The sequence below is a fragment of the Panulirus ornatus genome, chromosome 4, assembly GCF_036320965.1.
Source record: "Panulirus ornatus isolate Po-2019 chromosome 4, ASM3632096v1, whole genome shotgun sequence".
Lineage (NCBI taxonomy): Eukaryota > Metazoa > Arthropoda > Malacostraca > Decapoda > Palinuridae > Panulirus > Panulirus ornatus.
Genome location: NC_092227.1, coordinates 12,236,746 through 12,263,802, shown reverse-complemented (window position 1 = coordinate 12,263,802; position 27,057 = coordinate 12,236,746).

Here is a 27,057-nt window from a genome sequence, read left to right as displayed (position 1 = left end):
GTCAATTATTGTGTGTAAAAGGACATCCTGTCATGGTAAATAGTTACTCGAGGTTAACGCATTATGATTCATTAACGAAAATATCTAAAGTTACAGCAAGATTATGATACGCACTCTTATGAATATCACACACGGGCTAACTAAAGTATAAGCTTGTCTTTAGACCTAGCTGAAGTGGGAGGTCCAATATATTAGTAGTTAATGAACATTTATAATGGGAGGTTAGCCTCGTTGTTGTGATGGTAGCAGAGATAAGGTTAGCTAGAGAACTACTAACTGCTTGCTGGCCAGCGTTGAAATTAGAAGAAAGAAAATTGAAAATCACGAATTCTTTGTGTCATGGATGATCTCAAAACGATATTTGACTTCTGTTTTCATTTTAATGAAGCTTTTTTTTTTTTTTTTGGATCGGGTAACTATAGAGTGGTACTTTCGAGCTGTTTCACTGTGTTTTATGTTTACTCATGAAAAACTAATATATATGCTAATCCCTCGATCCAGAATTATTTACGGTACACTGGACGACTGGGTGTATGTGTGTCACAATTCACTGATATCAAATATGATATTTCGCATAAACATATATTGAGAGCTAATGTATACACAGTGGGCAATAGTTGCAGCCAGTAGTCCTTTATTATTACGCTATGAATTCAGTAACGTCGCTAGATATCGGTATAACTACTTACTCGTACTTAAGTACCTTTAGAAGTGTCTAAACAACTTATTTCCCATAATGATAACTTACACTTTTTTAAGTGGTGGAAAACACCAATAGAAATTTACATAGTGATGTTAATCAGTTAGAACTAATTCGATAAATGTTATCGCCAGTAGATTAGATCTTCTATATGCGATAAGACAGTTACAAAAATGTCGATGATCATCACAAAGACTATATATATATATATATATATATATATATATATATGTATATATTAATACTTGATCGCATTTACCCGTGTTAGCGAGGTGGCGCGAAGAAAAGAAGAAAGGCCGCATCCGCTCATATCCATTCTGTAATTGTCATATGTAATGCACCGATACCTTATCCACAACCGGGCCCAACAAACCTTTCCATGGTTTACCCCAGACGTTTCACATTCCCTGGTCTGGTCCATTGACAGCATGTCGACCCCCTATACCACATCGTTCCACTTTACTCTATCCCGTGCAAACCTTTCACCCTCCTGCATGTTCAGGGCCAGATCGCTCAAAATCTTTGTCACTACATCCTTTCATCTCCAGTCTGGTCTCCTCGTTCTCCTTGTTCCCTCCATTTCTGACACGTATATATCATCTTTCTCAATCTCTCCTCGCTTATTCTCTCTATATTTCAGCACACACTCTTCATTTCTCTCAACTACGCTCTTTTCATTACCACACCTCTCTATTACCCTTTCCTTACTTGATCAAACCAACTCACACCACCTGATGTTATTAATATTTCATTTCCAACGCACCCACCTTCCTCCGTACAACCTCATCTATTTATTGCCCATGCCTTGCAACCACATAACATTGTTAGAACTATCATACCTTCTAATATACCTATTTTCGCCCTATATATATATATATATATATATATATATATATATATATATATATATATATATATATATATATATACATATATATATATATATATATATATATATATATATATATATATATATATATATATATATATATATATGTATATATATATGTAATTGTTTTTATGCGTGCATTTTCATCCATCGACACAGCTGCTGGGTTATCAATACGGTTGTAATACTGCATTTTGGGTCGATGATGGTGACGTAAAATATGTCTGTATATATATATCAGCATTCTAATTTGCCGCTATGACTAAAAACGGATATTGCAGCTCATTCTCGCGTAGGGATGACATACCTCCTTTTATTTTATACCATCACGATCATTTTTCAGTGTTCAGTGCAAAAAAGAATCCAAAATATTAAATAGTTCAGAATAAGTTTATATGTTTTGAACGTTTAAGGTTATTCATGTCACTGTGGATGGCAAGTCTAGCATCATCGCACGAGATTATGATTAAATGATGACATTACACCGTTGTACTACTCCCATTTCCCTTGTTATCCCACGAGAACTTCAGAGTGATAATATGAGCAAGCATGACGTCATTGGAGGAGTAGTATGTGAGTGTGAGAGTGATGCCATAACGAGTAGATGTGTCTCTCAAAGTCTTCTCAACGAGTTATAGCAGCTGAGTGTTAAAATATCTTAGATCCCTCGAGTGGGATTTCAAAGAAACCAAGGCAGTATCAACATCATAGGAACATTATCAGTATTAGTAAGTGATTAAATACTTTACGAGGCCCATAGCCTAGCGGTAGCATCCCCGCCTGTGGCGCAGGGGTCCAGGGTTCGATCCTAGCTGTTGGAGGTTTGTATGTTCTATTGAAGGTGCGCGGTCCTATGCACTTTGTTCATATATATATGTGTGTGTGTGTGTAATTTGCAGTAGGTTCTTTGATAGTCAACCCAGTGTTGGGGAAAATGAACCACCTCCTTCCTACACTAGCTAGTATTCACGTATGTAGGGAACTAGTTAGGCTTTTTTGGCTTGGCTTTCTGTCTGAACGAACGTCCCGGGTTGTGTGACAGTCCAGCGGCATCCAGCTCGAATGACCGTCATGACACAATATTCATTTTCCCAGCGAAGACTTATGACAATGTCATTAGGTCGAAGAAGGTTCGCCTTAAGATAACGTCATTATCCCATTGTATTAGCTCAGGTTAGATTGTCCCCATAAACTAAGCGGGTTATTATAGCATGACTGAGAAAATAATGATTAGATTTTATCCCATCCAAGACCTACGTCCCCCTCATAAGTGGGTGTGGTGTGGCGACACGTGTTGATCGTAAGATCGGAACAATGAGAGAGAGAGAGAGAGAGAGAGAGAGAGAGAGAGAGAGAGAGAGAGAGAGAGAGAGAGAGAGGTATAGAAATATCAATAAACATAGATCTATGGCAGAGAATCGTCGACCAATCAGCAATGCGCAATCATGTGGTTCCCGGTGTTGTTCTGTAATGAATAGATTCCACCTTAGAGAGTGCAGTTTTCGCGTTGATTTAGAAGATGGTAACTGAATCATCTTTTAATGTAATTCTATCGTTTTTGGTTGGTTGTTATTCGGGAACCTTTTGGTTGTATGTTTGATCATAGTCGACCGCTGAAAACGTTGTTATTACGAAACGCGGAAAGACCACAACACTACTTTGCTCCCTACAATAAGCTCGCCAAATCATGAAAACTAACTGGAAATTAACGTATCAGAAACAGAAATAAAGACTAAACAAATATAAATCAAGTTATCACCGCTGTTTCTACTGCTATCATTCCAATGCCGTCATCTTCTAAACAGAGTAGCATAAACAGTGATAAAGATTGAAGCTAAGATCATACTTCACACACTCGAATACATCTCTTAACCTGTTTTACTCACGGCAGTGTAGAAAGTTCATAATAACAAGTATTCTTAGATTTGTCCCGTGATATTTCTTTTTTTCCTTGCAAAGACTGATGCACCTATTTTTACCTCTATTTTCACCGCTTTCCATTCATTTCTCCACTCTATTGGCTCTCTCTTGTTAATCTGATGGCATGTACATCAGATGATTTTTTCATTTTTTTCCGATAATCCTTTTTTCACATATCTCTCTCTTCAAATACTTCACACACCTCACCCACTACAGATTGAAGTCGACATGTATCAAGCGTTTGCCACCATTGGGACGTGGGTAAGGTGAAGAATCCCAGTGGTTGGGATTGTGTCCCAAGGTTGTTCAGTAAAGAATTTCGAGCACGTGTGGTTTCATGGGATGAGATGTCATATAGAAGCACAGGTGAAACAGCCTGTGTTTTGATCCACGTTGACGGAGGTGAAGCCATGCTCTCTCTCTCTCTCTCTCTCTCTCTCTCTCTCTCTCTCTCTCTCTCTCTCTCTCTCTCTCTCTCTCTCTCTCTCTCTCTCTCTCTCTCTCTCTCTCTCTCTCTCCCTCCTCGTTGCCTGGAGGAACGGGGTTTGAGGAGCAGTACTGTTTGTGAAGGGTTCTTACGAAAGGTTCTGTTGGGAATGCGGTGATCGAGAGAAGATAACGAATGCCGAAGAAAAAGAGAAACGAAACTGATGTACAAACGAAGTGCTGTATTTTCAGTCATTCAGGTTATTCATCTGTGATGCTGAGTACAAAATTTTTCATTTACGACATCGTTACCAAAAATTCCCAGCCGCGTGTGATGTATAGAAAAACAATGAATGGTCGTTATCGAGTGGGGTTAGTGTATAATTGTCGTAGGAATAAGAATGAAGCAATTCCTTGACATTTGTAAAGAAGATCAGTGTGTAGGAGTGGAAGACATAGGTCTGTTCCTGGAATGTGGTAAAAAAATCTCGCGAAAGGCGAGGATTCCAACATGTGCATCCTCGCATAACGTGAGCAGTGGTCATTTCTTTTGTAGTGCCTCCACACACGCGTCACGGAATTTCCTGAGATAAAGGTAAGAAACATCTGAAAATTTCTTATTTTTGGCGGATATTTTCCTGTAAATTTTAAACCGATCTAAATTTATGTTCCATAATACGTCAAAAAGGACGACCAGATACATAACTCTCAAAGATAGATAGTGATATGTGTCTTTAGATTCGCCTAGGATTATTCGAACCTTGATCCGAAACAACAACACATATGAAGCTGAACCTTGATCCGAACCAAAAACACATATGAAGCTGAACCTTGATCCGAACCAACAACACATATGAAGCTGAACCTTGATCCGAACCAACAATACATATGAAGCTTAACTGAAGTCAGGCTTGCCATTTGCCAAGAATTAGTCGAGGCAAACCTTCATTATGTTTCCTCAGATGTAGATAATCACCAGGCAAATCTGGGAACAGACTTTTGCGTCTCATTGTTCATGTCGACCAAAGAATACAAGAATTTCATTCGCAGTGAAAGTGCCATGTCTGATACGTAAACCACTTTTATCTATTATCAACTTAAAGGTTATAGTTAAGCTTAGACTTTGGGCTGTACTGTGTTTGTCTTTTGTTATTGTGATGTGGGTACATCCATGTCATCTGTTAGTGAGAATATACAACGTAAGTACAGTACGGAAGGATGACCTTATATATTGCACTGTACTGTCTTTCACGTGGAAAACAGCAATGTTACGCCAAAGAATAAGAAGACACCATGAGAACTGAATTCAGCCACAAGTACCATGATATGAAAGCCATGTGATAGATGGACTGGAAACCTAATGAATTGGCCATAATCAGTTTCTGGTATTTGCTGATGCCAGAAAAAAGTTATATTCGTTTCAACATCCTATTTCCCTTTCCAGTATTGATTAACCGCTAATTACCTGACCTGAAGACAATAGCGTGTAATCACGCATGGAAAGAGAAGCTTTGCCAGACCATCAAACCGAGCTGTGGTGGAATTAGGAGAAAGATTAATCGTCAAGATCATTCGCAAGCGATGACCCTGCCTTAGGAAGACGTACTTTGCAGGTAAACGTAGTTGCAGACAGTGAGGAAAGTTCTTCACTCAATTATTTCCATACACGGCAACTCCTCAGTCATGATCTCAATCCACTTTCACTTTTCCTGACGAATTTTCTCGTACCGATAAGATATACTTATTTATGTATCTGCTAAGTTGTTCCTCCTTCCCATTTTCCATGAATGCCTCTTATATATTTGCAAAGTTGTTTCTCCTTCCCATTTTCCATGAATGCCTCTTACTTATATATCTGCAAAGTTGTTTCTCCCTCCCATTTTCCATGAATGCCTCTTACTTATATATCTGCAAAGTTGTTTCTCCTTCCCATTTTCCATGAGTGCCTCTTACTTATATATTTGCAAAGTTGTTTCTCCTTCCCATTTTCCATGAATGCCAGTTACCTAGTAATAACTAATTCATTGAAGGGCACTATTATGTAATGATGTTTTCATTATGATAACGTGATTAGTTTAGTCCAGGGAAAACATGGGTTCTCTCACAGTTTCACCTTTGGAAGGCAAGGGGAAAAATGTGTGTCAGTAGTTTGGCGAAGTTGGAAGGTATCGTAAAAACTCATTCTAAAAGTTTAGCATGAAGTTGGTTAACGGACGCCGAGAAAACTCCCCACTCAGGCAAAAGTTAGAACCGCTAAACATTAATGTAACATATACAAATAACTAAACACCAACTTCCTCGGGATCGGAGAGGTAAACGTGAGAGATGATAACCATTAACTCTGGGTTGAATAAATCAGATTAACCTCTTAGTAATATACTACAACATACATAATTTCAGTATACCTCAAGATCCTTCATGCCAACGATGCAGTTACCATAAAAAGACACCGAGCACTTTCTACCCAGTGGCCCTACACTTTCTGCACATAGACGCACACACAACCTCACTTTATGACTTGTGGTCGCGACCTACGTACGTGGCCAGCTTCCTGAGTGCTGCAGGAGCCTCATAAGGCCGAAAGGTACTCCTGGGGTAGACAGTAAGTAGTGATCAACGGAGAGAAACTCTTCTTTAGAGACATCTGGGTAGCAGTAGCCACGACACTCAGGATAAATGACGCTAGAAAGGTCTTAAAGTCGCATTAATGAGATAATGCACTTTCCTTAACGTATGACATTACCAATAAATTATTTGTGTTTCAGTCGCCACTGGCTCACTGATTTTTTTTTTTTTTTCGTGTACATGTGTAATAACTGTGTACTAGTGCATCGCTGAATTTTGGGTGAATGAAAATATGAGTGAATAGTATGCGAGCGATAGTTCAATAGGGTCATAAGTGTAGATGAATCTAAGTTTTCGTTACCCCTGTACCAGCACGTTTTCTTTGTTTGGGGCCAATGACGTAGCATACAGGCTCCACTCACACGCGTGTGGGTCGACTTGGTATATATGGGCTTAGATAAGTTGAGTGAGGCTCTTGGTTGAATGTTACTGTGAGGGATGTAAACAAGTTAAGGTAATTGATTACAGAAAGGGAATGAAAAGAAATAAGTTAAGGTGTTTGATTACAATAAGGGAATGAGAAGAAAAGTTTTAATGTGAATTGATATGGAGAAGACCTAGGTGGTGTTCAGGGCTTCAAGTGTCTGGGAGAGATACCGCAACAGATGGAACCGTGGGAGCTGAAGTACATCGTAGAGTGGAAAGAGGGTTAAGGCACTTTGTGTTTTAAGGGGCGTGTGGAGGACAAGTTAAGTCTCTGTAATGGCAAAGAGGGTATGTGTAAAGGCTAAAGGCACAGTAATCCCGAGTGCTTTGACTAGATGTATCTTAGGCCTTGAATTGAAAGGAAAGCAGATGGCTGTGCTAAGGATTAAATGCTTAATGACAGTATATGGCGTAAGGTGGGTTCTTCGTGATGATCATGAAACTATCTGATAGATTTGAAGTTGTGAGTTTTGTCTGATAGAAAGGGCCGATCGGGATATGCTAAATTGGTTTGGGTATATGGAGAGGATGAGAGAAAAGAGACTGACAAAGATGACATTATGTGATACAAGTGAAAGGACCTGAGATAATGAGGCCCAAACTTCAAGGTTAGCGAGAGGTATGCGTTAGATAGAGAGAACTAAAGCGAAGTGGTATACGTGTGTGGTTGGGATCTATGTATTGCCAGTTGTTTGAAATATGACATATGAAGTAAGGAAGGTAAACCATGAAGAAGTCTGCGGGGTTTGCTGTGGATGGATGTCGACTCTAGTTTGTGTATTTCGTATCCAACAGACGAGACTGGATTTGCCAAGATGAAACCATTTTTCAATCTGTTCTTGTTGTTACGTTGCGAAGGCAGCAAAGGCAATTGCATAGGAAAAAGGTTGTACATTACTAGGACAAAATATAACACTTGGCATCCTGATCCCCCTATAGTAAAGGATCAGTGAAGGTTTCCAAATATAAAGCTGTATACCATTCGAATACCAGGGAAATCAAACCTGGTGCCATCTCTCAGTGGATATGATAAGGGAGGACATTACTTATTCCATCACACTCCGGGACAGTCATTGTTGAGTTCTTTTGAGAGAATGGCCACGAAATCTGTTTGCTATTTGACCAAGACATTAGTCCGAACCTGGTCAATGTCTCAGGTTTATAGCTAAATTCCCGTGTGATACTGTAAACAGGTTTCCGTATCAAGGGTGATCGAGTTATTTTTTCTCTTTTCTGCCGGTGGTCTGAGCTCCAGTGAGACAAAAACACCAACACCTCCAACACCAAGGCCACTGCTGGGATATTTCGTGGTCCGCGGCCACAACCTGCATATTTGCTGGGAGTATATGTTGCTTCCTGCTGTTATCTTTCTCCGCCTCATTTCCTCTCTTCCGCCACACACGCTGGTTCCCAGCATGGAACTGCAGCTGCTTGGTTCTGCCTCCAGGAATAGACGGCACTACCACAGACCTCCTCCAATTTCCTGCCAACAACTTCAAAAGAACATTCGCTAATAGCAACGGGCGCACACGAGTAAGCTTGAGACATGCCATCAGAGGCCATTAGAAAGCAACATTCTTTATATAGGTGTTATTTCATATCACTGGGGATAAAATATATACATTTATGATTATCATTAACACTATCATTTCAGCAGTTGAACTGCAAGAGAGACGATGATGATGATAACGATATTAGACGATGATATTAACTAGAAATGACAGCTGTATGTTGCTGTATGTTTCCTATAATGACATTCATCATCACTATGAAGGGAGGAGACACATCTTCACTTCCCCGTCTCCTCCATCTTCCCTCACTCCCGATCAATCTACAAACGAGTCTTTGCAACACCTTCAACACAAACTTGTTTTCGAGCTGACTGACCTACAAGGGTCAAATCAGTCGTCATCTTCAGGAACTCTCAACTTTACTACGCCATCATCACCACTGGTCTTTCCCCCTGATCCTTATACATTTTCATATCACATCAACATCACTAACTGTTGTGACCTTATGATTCACCCAGATCTCATGATCCACTTTTCATCCACGTCAATCTAAAGCTCACCTTCCTTATACTCTTTACACATACCCACAACTCTCTCTCAGATGTGCTGGCCCTTTCCTAGCTCTAACCCTCACACTGATCCCAGACTTTACCCCTTAAGAGTTTCCCTAACTATTCTTCTTCTCTTCCCTTGAGAACACTTTCATTCAGAGCCACAACATCCAGGTTCCTCTTCACAAACTTATAGTTATCTCTCCCTTCTTCTGGACCTGGTTATATTCAAGCACGTTCATACATCCCATAGCCTTCGAGGAAGGTGAGCACTCTTCACTTAGCTTCCTACGTTTCCCCACTTGGAAATTGAAATACAAGGAGGCGAGAGTTTCCAGACCCCTTACCCCTATCCACTTTTATTCGCTTTCTTCGACACGCATATTGAAAATTGAAAGTATCGTATACACATCTTTGTTTCTCCTAGCTTAGTAAGTTAGGTTCATAAACAATCGAATGAACGTCGCCCCTCTCTATGTATACAGCCAATTTCCTAACTTTCAAAAAGAATGCATGCACTGACGTGAAAAATCTCCTGGTTACAGACAAGGTTCACTGACTATGCTATGAGCCATCTTGATGACTTCATATGCCATTGTCCAGTCCACCGACAGTACATCAACCCTTCCCCTCACATCATAATACTTCGATCCACTTCGTTCTATCCCATGTATGCTTCTTACCCCTTTGTCTGTTCGGACCCCGATACCTTAAAAAAAGCTCCCTTCTATCCAACCTTCTATCTTATGGTTCTCCCTCTTCTCTGTGCTTCCTCCGCATGTGACACACATTAACGCTTTGCCAGTCTTTCTTCACTCATCCTCTCCATGTGCCCGAGTCGTGTAAGCACACCTTAGTTAGCTCTCTCTTAATCACTGTCGTTTCTAGCATTATTATCCTACCTCGCATCACTTTCATTTTCAACAGGTCCATCCTCTTCCTTACCTTTGCGTTCAAGGTATACGTTCAACTCCTCCACCTTCAAACATACCCATGTGTGCCCCAGCAGCCAGTGACCTCTCCTTCCACCCGCTCCATAGTGCACCTAGCACCATAGCGCACGAATTGCAATCTCCGACTCACTTCAGTCCCCCGTAGTTCAAACGATGTGGGCGAATAAGGCCTCTTCTTCATCTTATTCTGGCGCTACCTCGTTAATGAGGGGAAACGGCTAACAAGTATGAGAGAAAAGAAATAGATTTAATGATAATAATAATAATAATAATAATAATAATAATAATAATAATAATAATAATAATAATGATAATAATAATTTACAGCTTCGTTGCATTTAGAATAGCCTTTTGATTAACTCAGAAATCACTCGAGTATCCGTCAGTGTAAGTCTGGATTACATTCTTAAGAAACCAACACTTTAAGAGACCAACACTAAATGAAACCAACACCTTTAGAAACCAACACTTTAAGAGACAAACACTTTAAGAGACAAACACTTTAAGAGACCAATACTTTAAAAAACTAACACTTTAAGAAACCAACACTTTAAGAGACAAACACTTTAAGAGACAAACACTTTAAGAGACCAATACTTTAAAAAACTAACACTTTAAGAAACCAACACTTTAAGAGACAAACACTTAAGAAACCACCACTTTAAGAGACCAACACTTTAAGAAAACAACACTTTATGAGACCAACACTTTAAGAGACCAACACTTTAAGAGACAAACACTTTAAGAAACCAACACTTTAAGAGACAAACACTTTAAGAAACCAACACTTTAAGAGACAAACACTTTAAGAAACCTCCGCTTTAAGACACTAACACTTTAAGAGACCAACACTTTAAGAAACTAACACTTTAAGAAACCAACACTTTAAGAAACCACCACTTTAAGACACTAACACTTTAAGAGACCAACATACCGGGAGGGAAGGTTGTTATTGAAGTTGTTGGCCTCAGAGACAACGGACTTTCACAAACAATGCCCCACACCCGCCGTTGATGAGGGAGACAACACGAGCTGCCACAGGCAGTACCGGCCGTTGTGACAGCGACAACACAACCCGACACACACACACACACACACACACACACACACACAAATGCCAGACGCACAGCGGACACATATAATAGAACACTGATGATGACGTGCGATGAAATGCGAGTTGGGAATTTGACCAAAAGCGGCAATACAGTGTCTGTACATAATGCTCGCCGCTGCACTCCAACACTAAGATGTATCAGTGTTGTACCATTACCCTGCCACAGTTGATGTCATTTATCACATGGGAATAATACAGACACAGAAATGTAGTCTTTGATATAGACACAGGAATACTCTTTACCATTTAGTTGAACAAGACATTCAGTTCAAGATCTTCGGAACGTACACTGTAGCCTGTCCGAATATATGCATATAATTCCTTATTCTAGATGAATTTATGTGCCTATCTTTGTTTACATATATTAGCGAAAGAAAGTTTAGATATTATCATCCCACTTGTCAGAAGAGGACCTTGTTCATCTAAGACAAGAATGTGTCACAGCGGCAGTAGTAATCCGTCCACTTCGAAGGTGTTGGTGAGGAAAAGGAAGCCTTCATGTTTTTGTTCGGTCTTGTAGGACGCTATTTTCGTCTGTAATCCTTCTGCCTTAGTTGAAGGGACTCTATTTCTGAGAGACTTTTTTTTTTTTACAATTTTCTTTCTTAGTATTTTTCTCTTCCTCGATTTCTTTACCCTAAATATATGTCTGTCTAATTGTCAATCTATCTCTGTCTCCTCCTTTCTTTATAACCTTTTCTTATACTCTCATTTCTCTATCTCTCCTTCCCTTCCTCACTTCTTCCCTCTCCACTGTTGCCTCTCTCACCTCACCCAAGAACTTACTCGGGAGCACACGCCATCGTAATTGCTTGGCAGCACCGTAACTGCGCGAGGATCCTCGCTTTTGCCTTGATCCACATATCCTTTCCTGTTCAAGATTACCCACCTGCAATAACGGACATGATTTTCTTTTTTTTTTTTTTTTGAAAGGTCTTATTACAACTACATTGTGATTCTTTTTATTACTATATCGCTGTTTCCCGCGTTAGCGAGGTAGCGCTAGGAACAGACGAAGAAAGGAAGCATTCGCTCACATCCGTTCTCCAGCTGTCATGTGCGGTAACCGAAACCAGAGCCCCGTATCCACATCCTCTCCATGGTTTCCCACGGACGCTTCACATGCTAGGGCTCAGTCCACGGACAGCACGTCGACCCCTGTATATAACTTCTTTCTATTTCACCCTGTCCCGTGCACGCTTTTCATCCTCGTACATCGTTATGAACTATAAATATTGTAGTTACCACCCAATCACCCTGAACTCTCTGTACATAAACGTATACATAACATCACAACACCTTATAACTTGTGGTATAGACCGGTGGACGTGGCCAGCTTTCTGAGAGCTGCAGGAGCCCTCATAAGGACAGAAGGGAGGAGTCCTAATGGTAGAACCTAGCAACATAGTCACTCTGAATCTTTGTCTCCTTCCGACCATTGAGTTTTACGCCAGACTTCCCCCCTCACCTCCTCCTCCTTCTCCCACCTCCTCCTCCTACCTCCCACCTCCTCCTCCCACCTCCTGCTTCGAATAGTTCCAGCGAAAACGGCTCCTCCTGAAATCGACCTGCCACTCTCTCGTCACTCCTACTGGGCAACCAATTAAACTTTCCATCGAAGTAGATTGAGCACTACCCTTCTGCCGTCACTCTCTGTAGCCATACACATCCGCTGCTCTTCTCCACCACGTTCTTTATGAAATCATCGCGTCCTGTGTGTATCCAATTCGGCGGCTATGTCATCCTCTTCTTCACGTTACGATAAAGATAATGACTTGATTTATCCATACGACTGGGGCGAAAGTTGGCCATAATCTGGACCAGATACAGCAGGCGTCTGTCTACCCAAACGGTGTTCCGTAGTGTTCCTGCTGGTGAGTGGATCCTACTGTGTGGATCCTACTGTACCTTATATAATTAGTCTTCTTGGTCTCGCGAGAGTACATATGTGCAAGCATGCAATGATTACTACCCGTATCAAAATTATCAGGAAATTATATTTCGGTCATGCATTGTGTGTTTGTATGTACTCGAGTAGACAATTATTATAATCATATATATGATATTCTGGTGCACAATTTAACGCCGACGTCAAAGGCATTTGTAAACAATGACAACGATGTGGGTCTGGTTTGCCTCTCATTCACGTTTTCTTTAGTGGATTTCACAAGTGTTGTCTCCTGTTGTTGTTCTGTATATATGATCGCCGCAGAGGGAGTGTCGTCTGCACTCATCCCGCCTCATGATGGAGAAGGTTCAACACATCAGGGTCGAATGGGTCTCCTGTGGAAGGTTTACCTGTCATCCAAGATTTGCAGGATAGAAAAGGGAACACCTGATCAAATAGACGCGCTGATAAAATCACTATATATATATATATATATATATATATATATATATATATATATATATATATATATATATATATATTGGTTATTATTCTAGGTATTCCAGAGAGCTATTTTTTTATTATTTTCCCCTTATGAAGAAGTAGAATATGAGATGTAGAAAGGATTATTTTGCAGATGTCTTTTCCAGCACTGTTATGTCATCGTTTTTAATTCGTTAGAAATCTAGCGGAGGTGAAATACATAATGGGTTGAGTGAAGTTACTCGAGACGCCAATTGCCAGCAAGAGAAGAGTGTGGGGGAGTGGTGGAGCAGAGCCACACTGTGGAGAGACGTGGGTGATGTAGATCAAACCCACACTTTCGAGAGCGTTGGTATGACAGCCCACGACCACACTGGATAGACGAGCGAGTCTTGCTGAACACAGCCACACATTATGGACAGAACTCAGTCATGGAGGGGCTCTAAGTCAAACGCATCTCATCCACACTAGAGAGCCGTAGTTGTGATACACCGTAGCCACAATGTTACGATCCGCCTACATATGTATGTAGAAGTCACTTCCTCTCTTTTCCGACAGACGTATTCACGAAGAATCGTCTATCGCTCCGTCGATACGTCCTCCCGTCCCTGACCATCAGTTCAGTGGAGACATGAATGGAATAGGTTCTTTCCCCTCACCATACATCGATTGGGCAAGGGTCTTGCTTCGTATGATCACACCCAGGGCAAATATTTACCTTTTCCCCATACTGATACGTCTTTGTCTATGGCTTCGTCGTCATGTTTCATGATTCACTGCCCATCTTCTCTAGTTCTCTAGCCACCTCCGGTATTCCCATTTTCTCTCCATATCTGCACAACACTCACGTACCCTTAATATGCATCGCATACACTCGGTCTCCAGTCGTCTGTCCTTCCCACGTACTCCCATGTATTCCCAGCATGTAGTAACATAGCAAATTAGTGCAATTATCCCGCTCGTCCGAGCGTCTTCTTTGCCAAGGGCAGTGGCATTCACTAACTTGTGTGGTAGGAGTCACCACAGAACTCTCCCACTGTCGACTGTGACGAAGACTAAGACGTATGCGGTATAGTGTCACGGTATGTATAACGTACGAAGGAAATCAAATCTTGGCTTCATTACTTTGCACTCTGTGTTCGTACGTTGGGCTTGTGCATGAGAATGATGAGTAGGCCTTGATATCTTGATGAGAGAGAGAGAGAGAGAGAGAGAGAGAGAGAGAGAGAGAGAGAGAGAGAGAGAGAGAGAGAGAGATGGATGGATCGCGTCCCTATCGTGCCAATATGTATTCATTAGTATAGATGAGGCGAGATATTGGGCGAGCGGGGGAGAACAGGTGGATCCCGTCCCCTGTGAATTATAGCATAATTTACCTGTTGACGTCCTTCCAAGACACCACAACACAATCAGTTTGTCTGAGACCCATCTGAAGACTCTCAGGCAGGGATGGTGCTTTCCTTGTAGCGGTCTGTGTGAGTTCGTAAAGGCTTTGAAGTGATTGTGGCGTCGAAGTGCAAGTTGGGGTCTCAGGTAGCAGGTGGCGGTGGCGAGAGTAATGCAGTGGCTTCTTTCTCATCAAACAAATATCCAAGAAGGTCAGTCCTGAGTGATTCATTCTAGGTAGTGTGAGAGGGACGGAGGGAGATCTTACATGCCCCTTTTATGCAGCGTTTCTGGTTGCACTTATTGTGTGGTGGATTGAAGTGGACGTCCAGACGGAGGGTGGAAAGATGAATTTGATCAGCAGGAAAGTATGTAGATGTTTCTCAGGTGTACGTATTTGACGTTCAGGTGCAAAGAGATGACGAAAAAAGTTGAAGATAAGACCTGGCAGATTTGATAACGCTAACGATGTGGTCTCTTTCCAGCTCGTTCGATATGACACCAAGAGAATCTTGGAGGATTGTCAGACGTGAAGGGTTCTGGGGTCCTAGTAACACTGTAATGGTTGAGGAGGAGTGTGGGGGAAGTATTACTGGGCTACGTCCTCACCATGTACTGTTCACTAGGTATTAAGATGAGACTCGGTCCTCCAGCTCTGGCAGGTTAGGATGTGAGGACAAAGACAGTACGTGAGATGACGAAGGACGTTGTCAAACACCTGCCCTAATGCTGCCACGATTAAGGGAGATGCATATGTTGGGCGCTGACTATATGTTGCATGAGAATAGAAGCATATTCACGAAGACACACACACACACACACACACACACACACCCACACACACACACACACACACACACACACACACACACACACACACACACACACACACACAAAGTTAAACGTATCAGAAAGGAAGGTACGGTCTCTTTACCTGAGTAGGTTTGCAGATGATGCTCAGGTCATGAGGGTAGTGAAAAGCGTTGAGAATGGCATCACCTTATAAGGGAATCTTTTACTTCAAAGTTGGTCTGATGAGGTTCACCTCCAGCAAATATAAGGACGGGACAAAGTGAAAGAAGACCCCCAATATGATATTATCATCATCTAGAGGAAAATAAGCTTCAGGATTCTTTTTGTGACAAGGACTTAGGAGTCGACATGGTCCCTTTACCTGTTAAGGGGAAAAAGTGTCTGCTGACAGAGATTTTGATAGTTTTCAAATATGAGGCTACGGAAATATCTAGCAAACTGCTCATATCCTACATAAAACTAAAGTTAGAAGATGCTCTTCAAGTTTGGTCACCACTGATAAGGAAGCACATAGAGATGATAGAGAAGGTCTGGAGGAGGACAACGAAGATGGTTCCAGAATGAAGAGACTTTGGTAACAGGGTAAGGCTTACAGGCCTTCAATTGGCAACCAGAGGAAATAACATGAAAGTAAACAAGAAATTTGTTGGAAAAAAAAGAAAATGTGAAGAAGTACTTTAGTAGTATGAAAGTGGCGGATAAATAGAGCGTTATGACTGAGGACATGGTTACTGCAGACAGCATACATAAATTCAAGACGTTGTCTGGCAGTAGAAAATGTTGACGAGAATGAAACCCCTTCCTCAAACTGTACAAAGAGGTCATCTTTACAGGCACGGAAAGAACCCTACTTCTAGCTAATAAAGGATCAGGAAGAACCAGTTAGAATGATGCTGCTGAAGACTGTCACAAAGTACATTAATTTTACTAAGAAGAACACAGAATGCTTTTTCCTATTTCCGATCCTCAGAACTTGTGGCTTGGGTGTGGCAGGGTCGGGGAGTGAGGGAGTGATGTATGGTATGAACGTGGAAATATGATGAGGTTGATATACATGAGATGAAGGATGGTAGAATATTAAGTTCAAGATGAAGATGTATTTGGCTGAGATAATCCAGGAAATTAGGGACGGATGGCAATTTATGCACTATGAAGTATAATGTCATACAATGTCGTTCACAGTTGGTCGATATAACTACATTAAATCCAGGATGGTGGTTTGGGCACGTATGATGATATATATGACCTGAAGCGTCATGATATACAACGCAAGATGACTTTATAGTAAGTGAATTGAGTGCTACCCAGTGACGCAGTCCAGGATGAGGCTAAACAGGTGGGAATTAAGGGTCTCTTAAAATAATGAATTTCTGCTAAATTATTCAGTGCTTACACGAAAGGAGAATTGAAGGTCAGCAGTAGGATTCTGCACTTTACATCCCACGAGAGGAGGGCTCGAGGCATGAAGTGGTGGGGACTGGCTTGGTGTGAGTTACTGTGATAAGTACGGAACGAATCATAATGTCCCATCAGGTGTCTAAAATGGTTATCCGTCCTAAGATAAGAAAAGAGAATATTGAAAATATCTTTATAACCCACTGCAGCTGTAATGAAATACATACATAAGCAGGAGGGACTCGAGCGAGAAATAAACCTCGATAATGGACTTAGTTTTATACATCTGTCCTCAGCATCTCAAATTGCGTCCCAGAGTGCTCGTATGAACCAATGTAAGTATGATGATGACAGTCCTTCTTGTAAAATGAACTACTGTGTATAAAGTTTTAAGCTAGTGTGTTTAGTGTGCTGTTTTACCCTCTTCCTCTCTAACGCCCTTCGTCAAACATAATCTATGGACGTAAAGACGAGGATAAGTAAAAGAGAACACTTATTCATAACAGAACAGCGGTTTTGCCAGTATTCGAACAGGCAGTAGAGAGTGGCTATAACCAGTACGAATCACTGTGTATGAGGAAAACAGGTCACCACACATGACGTGCTGGTGGTGGCTCTCATGTTGTCTAGGCAACAGCGGTCGACTGTAACAGCAGAATGATGCCAGTAGGACAGGAGCTGTGAGGGAACTGTAAGTCCGTAAAGGCAACGAGGACACTCAGAAGGAAGCCAAGGACCTTACAGCAAAAGGGGGAAAAGAAAATTCTACTGATGTCAGCTGTTATTGATCATAAACTGATCAATTTATATCATATCGACTTTGATTTCTGTGGGGTATGATTATGAGTCATCTCCAAAATTGGAAGAGTCTGTATTCCAAGACTGACTAGTGATGACGACTTTACAGAACATGGGATAAAGGAAAAAGACATGAGGGTTGTTGGGGTAAAGAAAATGAGGTGAGAGTTGTTTGGTACAAATGACTATTTTTTTTCTGGCTCGCCTGGTGTTAATGGCGTACTTGTTGACGAGACTTGATACGGCAAATGACTCCGAGACCTTCCAGATGGATGTTTACGTCTTTCCCTAGCAGTAGTGGTGGTAGGAGGGAGTCTGGTGGAGCGTGAGTAACCTGGATGTTCTCTTTTAAAGTTGGTGGGAGGGATATTGACACCCTCTCGCGGATGAAGCAAGATCTGGGCTTTTTGCTGTGGGTGGAGAGGTTGAAGTATACCTGGTCGTTGGGGGTGAGGTCTTGGCGCTCTGCTGAGAAGAGAGATTAGTATCATCTTCTTGTTGTGGAGAAACGTTTATCGTATTTGCGGTGGAAGAATGACCTTGTAGAGTGTGTGTGTGTGTGTGTGTGTGTGTGTGTGTGTGTGCACGACAGCAGCCGCACGAGGTGGTACAACCGTCTTGGGTCATAGGCATTAAAGTGTTGCCTGGAACCATATCATAACCTCAGTGTTAGGATTGCTGGTATTACCTTCTGTCTTCATCAAAACTGGACTACCGGGCTGATCCTGCATGCCATATTCTGCTTACGAGCACCATACACCGACTCTGATCTCCCTCATTTTTTTTTTCTTTCCACATCTCTTGTCTACCAAAATGTACTCCATGGTTGAGTCCAGCTATTCGTGGACGGTACTAAGAGATGCTCTAGGACTTATATATAAGCGAAAGGCGTTCATTCGAGATAAAAACCAGTGACTATACACTGTGTCACTAACATAGTCCCTAAATACATGTCAAACATAAGATCGATTTTTCTTGGACACTGTTGTCCTTCGAGCGTTTACTTGTTCAGTTTCGTGTTCAGCGCCCCAGGAGCATGATTTTTCAAGACGCTGGCTAATCAGAGGCTAAGAGCATTAGGATACTCGAAGCCTTTGACTTAGACAGAGATGTAAAGCTTATTTCTCATCCCCCAACTCACTCACACACACACACACACACGAGATGTAGCGACAGAACAGCCAGAAAACATGACACTGAATTAGGCCACAAACTTAGAAAGAAAAAGCAATAAAAAGGTAAAAAGTACTTGTTTTCGTGTCTGAACAGAATAACCGTGGACATAGTTAATGCAGACGACAAACAAAGATTTATGAAATGGTTATGATTGTAGGGAATGTTCAAGAGATTGGACCCCAAGAATGTAGAACTACCTTCCTGGAGAGTACAAATAGGTAATCACACACGAGTGTAAAACTCCCTCCCCGTACTGTATTAATATGTAATTATGAATAGGTAATTACATTCTCTCTCGTCCATCAGACTGTACAAGTTTCCTTTCCTAACATCTCTTTGATGATCGAGGAACGAACGACTCATATTATCATGTAATGATATTCCACGAAACGAAAATTTTGCCTTGGCGTCGAAAATGATCAAAATGTTATTGATTTTCCTTTTTCGATACCTTACGTTTATTTAAGCCTCATGTATATAAATGATTTATTCGGATTATCAGATTATTTAATCTCTTCTGTCCAACCACAGTTTGAATAAGCTAAAGGGGTGTGATTTTCATCCAAGATGTAGTAATGGTTATTACGATCTTTACATCCTGTCAGTAAGATAGATGCGTTATGACACCCTGAGACAAAATACTGATACACAATATGAAGGTTTAGCCAGGTACAATGACCAGTAACTCAGACCATATGGCTCTCACCAGCGGAATATTACGAGGGATATCTGAAATGGAACCAAGGTACTCTAACTGTGCCAAAAACTGAATAGGAGAACAGATGAAGAACAGTGTATATCAAAAAGCAAAATAAGAGACAGTACCCCTTAGAGATCTGGATACGTTGACATTAACAAACATTAAAACATCAGCTTAAGTTTCGAACAGATTAACATCACGAAGTTTCCCTGTGCATAGTGCTTGGTACAGGAATAATTAACTAACTTCACATTAGCTCTAAGAGGGGTAACTTGGTATGACTCTCTGTTAACGATAACACTAGGTGCTAAAAAAAAGCGGAATTGAATTTTTCTTGTCGAGTTGAATATATGTATATATATATATATATATATATATATATATATATATATATATATATATATATATATATATATATATATATATATATATTATGTATTCCTATGAGCAAACGGGGAAAGTGAAACGCGATAAGTTCCCAAGTGCACTTTGTGTAATAATCACATCATCAGGGGAGACACAACAAAGAAATATAACTGTCAGCTGATACACACACACACACACACACACACACACACACACATATATATATATATATATATATATATATATATATATATATATATATATATATATATTTATATCTTTTACCAGACAACCCAGTCGTGGGCTAATCAGGCCTCCTGTTGTCTGGCTTTCTTATGTAAACTCATGTGTATTTCCAAGTTGGTTACCAAAGCACAACAGCATTTGCTCAACCTCACCCACGCCACTCATGCTATGGTATATGATGTATCAATACCTAGTTCAATCTTCAACATTGTATGACTCTGGGCCGCTACTCCCCCTTGCCTTTTCTCTCATGGTTACTGTTGTGTACTGGGAGTATGTATATTGTAAAGGTGTAGCCATGATATTTCTCAAAGTTTTATCTTCCTAGATTGCTTAGGTTAGGTGGGGTCCCTGTGTGTAGCAATATAAAAGTGAGATTACTGGTAAAGGTAAATTGAGAGACGAAATTAGTTTATTGTTTCCGGCCTTTGTTATCTCAGTGTATAGAATGAAAAAACCGGGTAAAACTGGTGCTCAAACAATGCACGAATAACATGTATAGTATTTGGTAGACACAGTAGTGGAGGAAACTGGAATTCAAATGTTTATTCTTAAAAGGGATCATAACTACAAAGGCATCATTTAAGGTTTAAACTTATCATAAATCTTTTAACAATAAAGAATAAATTACTAAGCACTACACCCTTCTTATCTAACTAATCACAAACGAAGGAAAGTATTTTATCTTCATAATTCCATTCTATCACTATGCGTCTCGCACTTCAGTTACCACAGGACGCCATTCATCTAAATAAACCATATCGTAAGCATCAGCGTCATCGAAATACACCGATAACAAATGTCTTCCTTTTTCTCCGTCAGAAATTATATGGATCAGCACATAGCATCGACCTTCAGAACAGACTTAGCTGATATTTTCAACTCGAGTTTCATCATAACTGATGCATTCTTGTGTATTAAAAGAATAACATCTTCGTACTGGGAGCAACGTATCACCATGCAATGTACGCAGGAAGTAAACATATTTTAACTATATTCTCAAGGATGTCGTTTGATAAATGGTGATTATGTTGATTTTAATCACTGGACAACCTGTTGATATTATGGAGTTGGATCGTCGTACATTGTTCTTGGAACTGACTCATAAGAATGGAAATGAATGAAAGAAACACTCAGAACCATTCCAATATTCGACAGATTATTTCTAACATGGCCTTTATGGATTACTTGTGTGTCCGCTAATGTTCATCTCTTATTCTACGACAAACGTGGCTTTTGGTGAACACTCGCGTATCTGTGTATGCCTCTCTGTCTTCTTAAAGTCAAATGCTCTTCCTACTTGGCCACAGAATCATCCACACGACTGCCATCAGGACTAAAGAAACTCAGGTCACGCAAAGCCTTAAATCATGTGTTTCTTTGACCATTAGATGATTTCATAGATCACATGCATTTTGACTCTACTGTTTTGCATTCCAGTCATGTATCTAGAGATTCAGCAGACAACAACGTAAATTCTTATAGAAATCCTATTACTAAAATCATATCTCACGTAAAGGGAAAGATTTCGACAGAGGTAAAACGCTAGAAAGCATTTAAGATGGAATTGTCTTTATAGGCAGTGAAGCAAAGCAGCTTTACTCTCACATCTGACCAATTAAGGATATTGTGAACCGTTTGCAAGCTGTGTTAAGGCTGTAGGACTGGAAATTCTTTTATAAGAGTCAGGGAAAATTATCAGAAAATGAGAGTAAGAATGTAAAGAATGTCATCAAGCGTTGCAGTACAATTGCAATAGTTAAGCAGGGAAAATGGACATACTTTCGTAAACAGAATGTGATTACAATATATTTGAATGTTACAATGAGAAAGTGTTCTACGATCGTATTGCCCAGTCTCATAATCTTATGTATGAATCATGTCTCTATTCTTACGTGTATGTAAACACACCCACCTTAAGCCACGTACTCGAAGCTGGGATTGGCTGTGGGCCAACTGCCGAGCCCAGGACTCGAACCTGGGCGGGTCCGTGCTTGAATCATGGTCAACGACGTCATCCTCTACTTCGCGGAAGCCTGTGCAAAAGTGCTTGCAGGGAAGGTGACAAATGAATGAAGGCTTATTTATTCTCATCACCTTCATTGTTATCAATTTTTGTGGCAGCGTAGGGAAATTCTGACTTCTTTACACTTTGGAACATAAAGTCTTATGACAGTAGCGTAATTTTGTTTAATAGTATATCTGAGTTTGGAAGAGAGCGTGCAAGGAGAAAGAAGAGAGTAAATCATCAGGTTTAGCAGGGTTGAGGAACAGGTTAGTTGGGGTATGAGTTTGAAAGGAGAAAACTTTGAGAAAGTGAAGTGTTTAAGATATCCAGAAGTGGGCATGGCAGCGAATGGAACCATGGAAGCGGAAAGCGAGTTACAAGGTGGGTAAGGGGGCGAAGGTTTTGGGAGTACTGACGAATGTATGGAAAGAAAGAACGTTATTTGGGAGGGCAAAACTGTATATGTTTGAAGGTATGATAGTCCCAACAATATCATATGGATGCGAGGTGTGGGCTAGAGATAAGGCTGTGCCGAGGGAAGGTGGGTGGATGTGCTGGAAATGAAAAGTTTAAGGACAATATGTGGCGTAAGGTGGCTTGATCGAGTAAGTAAAGAAGGGTAAGAGAGATATGTGGTAATAAAAAGAGAATTGTTGAGAAAGCTGAAAAAAGATGCGAAGAAACGGTTCGGTCATATGGCATGGAGAGAATGAGTGAGGAAAGGTTAACAAAGAGGATGTATGTGTCAGAATTGGAGGGAACAAAGAGAAGAAGGAGACGAAATTAGAGACAGAAGGATGGAGTCGAAATATTTTGAGAGATTGGAGTCTAAACATGCAGGAGGGTAAAAGGTGTGCAAGGGCTAGAGTGAATTGGAAGGATGTGGTATACTAGGGTCGACGTGCTGTCAGTGGTCTGAACAAGGGCATGTGAAGCGTCTTGGGTAAATCATGGAGTGGTCTGTGGGACCTGATTGTGGATAGGGAGCTGAGATTTTAGTGCATTGCAGCTAGGTAATGGATGTGAGCGGGTTTTGCCTTTATTAGTCTGTTCCTGACAGTACCTCGTTAACTCGGAAAACGGCGATCAAATACATACACAAACACACACACGTCCGGGGTTAACCATGGAAAGGTCTGTGGGGCCTGGGTGTGGAAAGGGAGCTGTGGTTGCGGTGCTTTGCACATGACAGCTAGAGACTGAGTATGAACGAATGTGGCCTTTTTGTTTTTTCCTGGCGCTACCTCGCTGGAGGGGGGATGCTAATTCACGTGTAACGAGGTGGCGACGGGAATGGATGAAGGCAGCAAGTATGAATATGTACATGTGTATGTATACATCTGTTTGTGTTTGTATATGTATGTATACGTTGAAATGTATATGTATGTATATGTGCGTGTGTGGGCGTTTATGTATATACATTTTTTGTGGGTGGGTTGCGATACCTCCCTGACGCGAGAGACGGCTTTCAAGTATAATATATATATATATATATATATATATATATATATATATATATATATATATATATATATATATATATATATATATATGCCTTGCTAACGCGGGAGACAGCGACAAAGTATAATAAAAAAAAAAAAAAAAAATATATATATATATATATATATATATATATATATATATATATATATATATATATATATCATTAATTCGGCAGCCTTCATTAGGACATCAAGTTGCTTGCACCATCACAGCTAACAAAAGAAGACTAATAACTTGAATGCGCCATTACCAACTTCTTTGTGAGAATGTTTGTAAAAAAAAAAAAAAATGTGCATACGAATGGCTATCTCATTCATAAGGAAGCTTCAGGGGAGAGGCAGATTTGAACACATCTTACAGAGCTGCTGGAGAAAAGTCCGGTCACACAGCATTTATTCCCTCACGTGTAATTCGTTATGTTCACTTGGTTCCTTCCTCATACTCTGATGTTTGTAGCGAAGTAGTTTACTATTCCTAGATCCATAAAAATCTCACTGTATTGACCAGGAGGATAGTAACAGCAAGTGGGTTATTAAGAGTACGTGGATATTAAGAGGATGGGAATATCAAGAGTATGTGAATATTGATAGTATGTGGGTATCAAGAGTACGTGAATATTAAGAGTATGTGAATATTAATAGTAAGTGGTTATCAAGAGTACATGAATACTAAGAGTGCGTGAATATTAAGAGTAGGTGAATATCAAGAGTATGTGGGTATTAAGAGTATGTGAATATTAAGAGTATGTGAATATCAAAGGAATGTGAATATAAAGAATATGTGAATATGAAGATTATGCGAATATAAATAGTATGTGGGTATCAAGAATACTTGAATACTAAGAGTATGTGAATGTTAAGAGTAAGTGAATATCAAGAGCATGTGAATATTAAGAGTAGGTGAATATTAAGAGTATGTGAATATTAAGAGCATTTGGGTATTAAGTATACATGGAAATTAAGAGTATGTGGATGATAAAAGTATGTGGATATCATGTATACGTGCATATCAGAAGTACGTAGATGTTAGGCAAACGGGTATATTAGATAGACGTGGGTATTTCAAGAAAGTACAAATTAGAATTAAGTAGATATTAAGATCACTAGGATTTTGAGATCTAAGAATTGCTTTCTTACCATTCACATGAGAACAGTAATACTAAATAGTATTAACCTTACTGATGATCAATCTATTCTCAAGGAGGTATATAAGAATATTGGACCTGATTTTTCAGTTGAACGGTAGAGAAATCTATCAAAGTGTACTGAAAAAAAGAAGCTAAAATGAAATAATTCAGAACGTGAACACAGTTTGTGTTTTGAAGAGGAAATGCATTGTGTGGGCTTGTTTGGTGTGGTGTTCGCGTTGTTGACCATGATTTATTCACGGGCCCACTCGGGGTCGAATCCAGGGCGTGGCTGTCGGTACACAGCCCTCGAGGAAGGTCGTTTTATTGGTACCTGTCTTAGAACGTGTGTGTGTGTGTGTGTGTGTGTGTGTGTGTGTGTGTGTGTGTGTGTGTTGTATTATTATACATTGTATTACATTATATTGCATTATGTGTGTACACAAAAAAAGAAATAGCCTTACATTATCAGTGTCAGACATTATGACACAACAGACGAAGAATTATGACAAACGCTCTCGAGCCTAGTGTCTTACCTCACAATGGTTAGCTCTGCTATGCTTATATATACTTCTCAATGAGCGTAATTTAAAGAATATAATGTCGAGTATACTGTCTGCATACAGTTATAAATGCATCATATTCATGTATTACTTCGCGCGTAATTACCGTACGGAGCTGCTACCGTACTTATTTTAAATAATGCGTCTCCCATTTACGCTCACCAACACAGTCAACATAATAGGAATCATAGCGTTCGTTTTGGAATTCCGCTCGACCCATCCGTTACGATTTTTTTAGTTGGCCTTAGCTATTATGGGGGAGGAAGCTATACAAGCCTGTGGGGGCCAAACCTCGTATCCTTTTATTTTCTTCCAACAAACAGTTGAATATTTCCATTGATCCTCGCATTGGTCTCTTGTTTTCATTCTCGCTGTGTTCGTCTGGACGCTCCTCCAGCTGTTCTATACGACTCCAGGTTGAGATCAAACTGTCGCGCCGTAGTCCTATACAAGCCTGTGGGGGCCAAGCCTCGTATTCTTTTATTTTCTTCCAACAAACAGTTGAATATTCCCATTGATCCTCGCATTGGTCTGTTTTCATTCTCGCTTTGTTCGTCTGGACGCTCCTCCAGCTGTTCTGTACGACTCCAGGTTGAGATCAAACTGTCGCGCCGTAGTCCAATTTAGACCGAATGAAAGCCATTAATATTTTCCTGAGGATCTCAGCGTCTTCAACCTTGAAGGCAGTTTTTGACGTTAACTAGAATATAGTTGGCCTCTCTCAGACCGAGGGATTTTCACCTCGGTTCATAAATCGTCTCATTTCATTCTAACTTTCTTAACTGTTGCAGTTATTTGTCCAGTACCAGCGGTTCTGTGTGGGTCCTTTTGGGGAGTCCAGACAGCTGAGGCACATTCCAGTTGGGGTCGAATTAATGTTGAACATGATATCCTGATCGTTGCACTGTTCATGTATTTAGAGGCAATCTTGTCCTTCATTTAGATATTTCTTGCCTTCGGTACGATCGTTTTCATGCGATATTCTGGTGGCTGACGCGAACAGCCTCGTTAGAACCAGTGGTATTGGATGACTCATGGTCGATAACGATAACCAGTGCACCACTGAGGCCCATGTGTGTGTGTGTGTGTGTGTGTGTGTGTGTGTGTGTGTGTGTGTGTGTGTGTGTGTGCGTGCGTGCGTGCGTGCGTGCGTGCGCGCTTTATAATGACTGATATGACATGGGCAAAGCATGCCCCATTTAAGGCCATCTCGGATGAAAGGAACGAACCGGGAGAATAAAAAGAAACTCAGAAATGAATCAAGGCTCTGCAGGTATATGGTGGCCAGACAGGTGAAGGTATATATGAAAGGAAGGAGGGAATGCCACATCTTGGTAGCTGTTCGAGGGAAAAAAAGGAGGGATCAGAAAGGCCAATGCTCGAGTATCCAATCTCCACACGGAAACTGTTGGAAGCAGCCGCCACACGCGTGCCTCGGGGGTCACTATCCTGGGCGGGAGGGACACATGTAGCCAACTCACGAGAGGTGAA